This window comes from Poecilia reticulata, linkage group LG18 (genome assembly GCF_000633615.1).
Source record: "Poecilia reticulata strain Guanapo linkage group LG18, Guppy_female_1.0+MT, whole genome shotgun sequence".
Lineage (NCBI taxonomy): Eukaryota > Metazoa > Chordata > Actinopteri > Cyprinodontiformes > Poeciliidae > Poecilia > Poecilia reticulata.
Genome location: NC_024348.1, coordinates 9,004,750 through 9,011,754, shown reverse-complemented (window position 1 = coordinate 9,011,754; position 7,005 = coordinate 9,004,750). Strand labels below are relative to the sequence as shown.

Sequence of the window (7,005 nt, the reverse complement as noted above, 5' to 3'; positions counted from 1 at the left end):
TGCCGTCAGAGATTCATTAATGGAAGGTGTCGACTTCATGGAAGGCTTTCTGACACAGGTGTAATGGTTACTGAGTGCGCCGCGTGCACGGCTCGTAAAACACATCAAATCCAAGCAGCACACCTTTCCACTCGCTGCTCATGTGAAAACGCCATAAATCTGAGCGGTAAAGGCCATGGTTCATCACATAGCCCACCCACCTATCCCCCTGCTCCACCATAAACACTCCCCACCACGATTCTTTATCGTCTTTTCTCTCCGACTGCTTGCTGCATCTCATTAGAGCTTCTTTCTAGATGATTATGTGCGACGTCACACGCCTAACCTTTAAGGTTTGTTTTGAGGGGGTTTTTTTCCCTCCCCACACAAACTATTCATTCCTCATCGTGTTTGGGCCGTGAAACCTCATTAATTCGACTACAATCCCATAAATGTGGCATTTTTCAGCGTGGTTTTAAATCACGGCTGCTTCCCTCCTTTCTCCCACATGGATCCGAGGCCCCGGAGGTGTGGAGGGAGCGATGCTAATCACGATAAGTGATTTGAGCCCACTCATGCATTTCCTCGAGGTAAGCCTCTTTGATGTCCTTTGCTTCGGCTGCCTCCCTACTTATGTTCTGCTACGCTTGCATTCTCATAAAGACACCACTTACTGGTCTAATAATGCTGCTTTCACTTTCAGGGAGATCGGAGCCTCTTTTTTTTTTTTTCCCTGCAGTAATTGGTATTTTACGGAGAATTGGGTTGTATTAGGGAAAAGCCACATTCGAGATGTGGCTTTAAACTTGGGGTTTTAAACGGTCCCAGAGCAGTTGTGGGAACAGAAGAGGATGGGGACAAATGAGAGATATCAGCCACCAGGTGGCCACACTAATGGTTACTCTGTCTCCTCTTCCTTAAATCCCCTGTTGTTCCCTTCGTTTATAAAGCTCAGTTTCAAAAAGACGCTGGAGGGCATCCGTTTGATGTGGTAAAGGTGGATGGTTGGAGACTGCTGACTTTGCACAGTACTCTAAAGACAGAGTATGTATGAAGGAGGAAAGGATGGCGAGGAGTGAAAGCACTACCTCTCTCTTTCTTGGAAACGGGCCAAGGCAAGGCCTTAAATGATGCAGCGGTGCCAGGTGCCAGAGTTTTTAGAGCTACCTGCTCTACATTTACAGTGCCAGTGAAAAGTTTCCACACACCCTTCAATGGGTATGCATATCACACTAATTCGGGGCTTTGAGTAAAAAGCATTTGAACCATTTTCTTTTGAAGGTGAAATGATAAAAAGACAGGTATTTGATTTTAAAAGCAAGAATTGGTTGCACAAACTGAATTTACAGTGCATTTCCTGCAATTCATACAGGGTCAGAATTACACCAACATTATTAATATTCCTTTTTTTTTTAGAACCGCATATACTTGCAGGGTTTTGGACGGCTGTTGCCTCACGTCAGGAATCATTGGGCGAGAAGCCAGGTACAGCCTAGAAAGGTTGAGAGTCCATCACAGGGGAACACACACAAAAAAAATGTATTTAAATTTAAATTCCTAACGGGAATTTAAAGCAACTACTAAATCTGAAAGTCATTTTTATGTACATTGAAGGAACCCCAGGCACCTTGAGACCCAACTAAAGCATCCAGTAAGATCCCAGGCCAGGAGTTTAAAGCAGAACCTATGGCCTTCAAGAGAACAGTAAGAATTGCTCCATTGTACAATGAGAGGCAAGGCAGGCAGGCAGTCAGACAAAAAGACAGATGGAGACATGTGCTTAATTTTCTTGGTTGGTCCCCTTTCTGTCCATAGCAACATTAGTTTAAGTCAGATCATATAAGCTTGGACACAATTATGTGCTCCAATGGGTCAATGAACCAAACTATCCCTCAGAAGTGGTTTTGTAAAACCACTGTGAAAACATAAAAATCCCATTTTTCTTTGAAACCATGAAATGCTGTGTTTTCGCTTGAGAACAATTATCAGGTTTCAGATGTATTCATGTTTCCATAACATAGGATGAATATGTGGTCATGTGTGGCACATCTTTTTAAATTTTTACCAGCGCAATGTCTCTGGCTTCATTGTGGTTCGTAGGACATGACTCCACGTTAAAATAAACTTGCAGCTATGAATCGAGGCATCCAAGGCGAACATATATTTGATAGAAGAGGGAGAATTGATTTGTTCCCGTTTGAAACTATTCACAACCAGAAACAAATGTAAACATGCAAATCAGCCCCCGGACCCAGAGGCGGTTTCTGATATGGGCAACTCGGGCAACCGCCCAGGGCATGAGACCCACCTGGGACTCGGTTATTTTTGTCCCCGGTTTCCATGGTGGGGCCCCATGAGTGCAGTCTTCAGAAATAATCTATCATTTATGTCCATGATATGTGTACACGTACTTTTATTTTCACCAGAACTGTGTGTATCTGGCCATCCTGTCGGAGGGAGGAGCCCCTCGGCCCTTCTGTGTCACCGCAGGCACTGACAGGTATCATGTGGAGCAAAGCGAGCCTGCCTCAAATTGGTCTCCCCTCGCCAAGCACCACACATAGCAGAAGCCAAGGTTTCCGCATATTTTTATATATATATATATATATATATATATATATAAAACCTCGAGATAGCGCTGGAACAGTATGCAGCATTCGTCTGCTGGTTCCTCTAATAATGGACGGATTCTGATACGTCCCTCACTTTTTTGCTACAATTTCAACTTTTGTTCTGTTGTCAGCGGTGAGGTGTGTGTTGGAACGCACTAAAGCGTGTTTGTCAGTATGGGAGCGGGGGATATCTGGGGTGCTGCGTGTGCATGCGCGTTTGTCTGAAAAGAGCCCGAGGCACGATGAGCCATCAAGTTAAGAGTACAGCGTAACTCTGGGCAGTCAAATCAGTCAATATTTTAGCTGCCAGTAGGAGTGACTCACACAGGTTTTACTTTCTAGACATTATATTTTAAGGAGGAGAAAGAGCTGCTGCATTCCGTCAATAAAGGCGCCACGATTATTTTTGCGAGCACTGCTGCGAATGCTCATTTTTGAATGATGGGGGTTGAGATTTACTTTACAGAGCAAATAAGAGAAAGCTCACTATTGGCGACCCTTGAACTATTTTAAAATGTAAAGTAACAATAACGTAAGTAAGGCAACTACCTTCGGGAAAGAAAAATTGCAATTTCCGGACTTTTGAGCATACCTGAATTTAAGCTGAAAGAAAAAAAAAAAGTGCGTTTGTTTATCCAGGTGTCCCTGGATATTCATAAACGTTTAAAATTTTTAAATATGTGCCACTAACATATGTATGTGTATATTCTTTTTTTGCATTTTCTACCCCTTCCGCCCCATTTCATTTACAAATCTGTTGGTTGTTGGTGACTGACGGCAGCCTCTCCACGTGAGAAAATGGCCTCGCTGAAGTGGAACGTTAATGGCTGTGTTTAGTGCTAAGGAAGTAATTGCGCGGGCCTTGAAATTCAAGTGTTTTTCTCGTCCTCTGGCTGTATTGTTACAAAAAACAAAGTTCCTGCTTTGACATTTCCACAATCATAAAATGGAAACTCCAAAAATAAACATTGTTATTATGAAAGACAAGCCATGTCAGATGAAAGACATTCCTTTCACATTTCTCCTATAAATAATAGCTACATTTACTGTCAGATTTAGACTCTTACAATTGAAGTAATTCTTCTTTTGAGGCGAGAGGCAGCTTGGTTCTGACAGGATATCAAACTATGCACCTGAGGTTAATACCCAACTGTTTTTTAACCTTTCAGCGAGCCGAACAGAGATGGGTTTGATTTTAGATTCACACAGCGATGGTGTTTCCCTTAAATTGTCAACTCGTATATTGGCGTCCTCAGTTTGGGAAAGTATTTTCTCACCAAGAGAAGGGAGAGGAAACCAAGAAGTTATTCAATGGTTTCTTCTTTTCATCCTAACGGCTTTAAAGACAGCTTCATTTTCTTTTTTTTTGACTATTGGATGTTGCCTGGTGGATTGAACAATTCATATTTTCTTGTGAGAAACCTGCAGTCTTCAGTCGTTTCACGGTAATTCACCACATGTACTTTTTAATATAGCTCTTTTAGATGAAGTAAATATATGATGAGCCAATGCTCGTTTTTTTTGTTTTTTTTTTTCTTTAAGATTTGACGTTTACTTGTTTAACTTTATGCAAATAAATAAGCTAATAAGGATAAACAAATCAAGGAAGTTTGAGCAGCCCATAAAAGCTGAAGTTGTTTAGTTATTCAAATTACCATTTTGGGAGAAGTTGTTTTTACTTTCTACATCAAACTGCATTAACTATTGCATAATATTATGAGTATTAATTTACCAATTTAGTTTACTGCGGTGACCTTTAAACCAGTTTGACCCATTTTAAATACAAATTTGCATAATATTCTTTTCGTGATCACGGCCTGCAGACTGTGGAACCAGCTTCCTCTGGATTTACACTCAATAACAGATCTCGGGGCATTTTACAATCCAAGCCTAAGAACTTTTTACTCACGAAGGCTTTTAAAACACAGTTGCACTGTGACATTTTACTTCAGATCCCTAACTTTTATTTATTCTGTATGCCCGTTTTGTTAATTGTCTGCTTGGCTGTTTTGCAAAGGGCTAAGCTAGGCGTTAGAAAATAGTTTATTTAGTAATAGAACTAGCTACATAAGCTTCTCAAGCATCTTTTGCTCATTTTGACAAGAGCATACACTTGTCTTACATAGATTTTATACAACTCTTCGCCCGGGTTTTGTTGATTTAAGCTGTAGAATCATTGCCATCAGTTTTAATGACTCATTTATTTTTTTGTTGGGTTTTGCTTTAGCGACCAGCTGTTATGTGCAACTTGGAGGTGTGTGTGTGTGTGTGCCCCTGATCTGAAAGCCTTATTCCTCATGGGGTCCAGCGCATACTTAATTTTATGACCAAGTTTTCTGTTTGTTAGGGTTACATTATCGGGGTTGAAGATGTGTGTTTTGCGTGGATTGCTTGCGGTACTTGCGCGTTTCGATTGTTGTAGTTGCAGCCAGGACGGATCTGGCTAATGCGCCAATTTACAGTAAATAACTTGGGAGTCCTGCCCAACCACTGTGGATGTGCTCAGATTGGCATCAACCTCTCAGATGATCAAACTGGTCTGATGAGTTTAAGCTGCCTGTTGAGGTCATGTTAATACTGGCGCAAAATTCCTCTACAATCTACCTAGATTGTAGAGAATCTAGGTAGAGATTCTAGGACTCTGTGATTTGAGATATGCGCACAAAATATTGTGCAGAATGACACACTTAACATGCACTGTGCTCTGTAAAGAACCTCACCACCCCCTTGATGAGGAAAACCGGCATTTTTTTTCAATGTGCTAATAAATCCATGTGTGCACCAGAGGGTGCACACTGCAACAAGAATGCAGTTCGTCTTTCAGGATGTGACTTTTATATTCAGATCGGCTGAGTTTGACTTGACTAACTTAGAAGTGGAAGGGGGGTGGGACTAAACTTGAGTGGTCGTCTCACTTTTTTATTTTTACTCTGCTAGTTTAAAAACTAAACCAAGAATATATTTTTTATGCAATTGTCACACTGCCAAAAACTGTACGTTTGCAGCCAGTCTTTTTGAAAATGGGGAAGTAGATCCACTTGTTCAAGCACGATTAACAAATGGTAAAAAAGGCAGCCCATTTAGATACAATATCAACTATAATGTGCATATGCACAAAAGTAGTTGTTTATAGTTGACGTTTCTCCTTTTAGGCAAAATAATCATAGGTCAAGTCTCTTTAAGAACTTATATATGTAACAGGAAAGCATCTGAAGGAGTATTAAGGAAAAAATAAATAAAAATAAAAAAATGTTTACCTTCTGATCCACAGCCACACACTAAAAGTGGGAAAGTGCACACACGTATAAAAAAGTTTTTGCGTGGGTCTTCACACGGCAAGCTCCTGAGGAATGGGATCACTCTTTAGCCTCTCTCTCGCTTTTCACTCGCAGTAATGCAGAGAAGAGCCCCGAGATCTTTTATGTGCAGACACCAGCAAAAAGCTGCATTAAGAGGACAGAGAGGAGATTTTATTGGAGCTGATGAGGAAAACCAGGGCAGAGGAAAAACTGGGGAGGGAGTGAATCAGGGAAGGGGAGCGGGGTGGCGGGGGGAATAATGTCTCCACTTCACCTCCGGAAAGTGGATTTGCAAGCGCTGCATGTTGACTGATGCTGGCTCACCTAAATTTACACTTTTTAAACACCAATTTACCTGTATTAGAGTTGTTTAATGCAGAAGAAAATTTTATGCCCAGCAGAAAGTATAAAAAAAAAAAAAAAGATTCTAAAAGTGAAAGCACATACAGGATGGTAATAATCTCGGCGTCCCTGTGGGGTGCTCGTCTATGAATATATAAGCTTGGGCAGATATACAGTGAGCACATAGGTGCCCTGGTATTTCTGAGTTCCTTGTATTGTTCAGGGGAAGGCGTGGGAGTGATTCACCATTGTGCCTCCATATCTCTGTTGCCAGCTTGGCTGTCCCTTCACTGCTGATCTGTGAGATTTAGAATTGCTCCCAGAGTGCTTTTCTAATCTTTCCTCTCTCTCTTTTCAGGGGAAATGTATCCCGCAGACGAAAATATTTCCCTTTGGTGCCTTCAGTGCATTTACTGTTTCTTTTATCTCAGTGCTTTTTAAAAAAAATAAGAAAATAAAGAAATAGTCGAAGAAGCTTGTCCAGAGCACAATTTCTTACAGAATGGATTCAAAAAAAAAAAGAAAAGAAAAAGAAAGAAAGTGTCTGTTTCTTTTATTAAGTTTCCAGCAACTCGGTGAAAAGTTTATTTAAGACTTATAGCCTACTGCTGTGTCAGATGTCAGCGCGATGGATTTTTTAATAGGCTTGTTAATTTCATTAAAACAGAGCTTGAGGGATTTCCGTGGCGAGGTGCTTGACACCTCGCGAGTATCACAACCCTGTGCTTCAGTCTGCTCTGCGAGGGGTCTGCCAGCTTAGAGGAATTACATCC

At 41.1% G+C, this 7,005-nt stretch overlaps 1 long non-coding RNA gene across 1 annotated transcript; it reads left to right on the top strand.

Moving 5' to 3' along the window:
- Nucleotides 1-403: 403 nt before the first annotated feature.
- On the top strand, nucleotides 404-6,669 carry LOC103480509 (uncharacterized). Its single transcript, XR_536105.2, has 3 exons — nucleotides 404-1,464; nucleotides 1,594-1,683; nucleotides 6,591-6,669. It is a non-coding gene; the product is annotated as an uncharacterized LOC103480509 (long non-coding RNA).
- The last annotated feature ends 336 nt before the right edge of the window (nucleotides 6,670-7,005 follow it).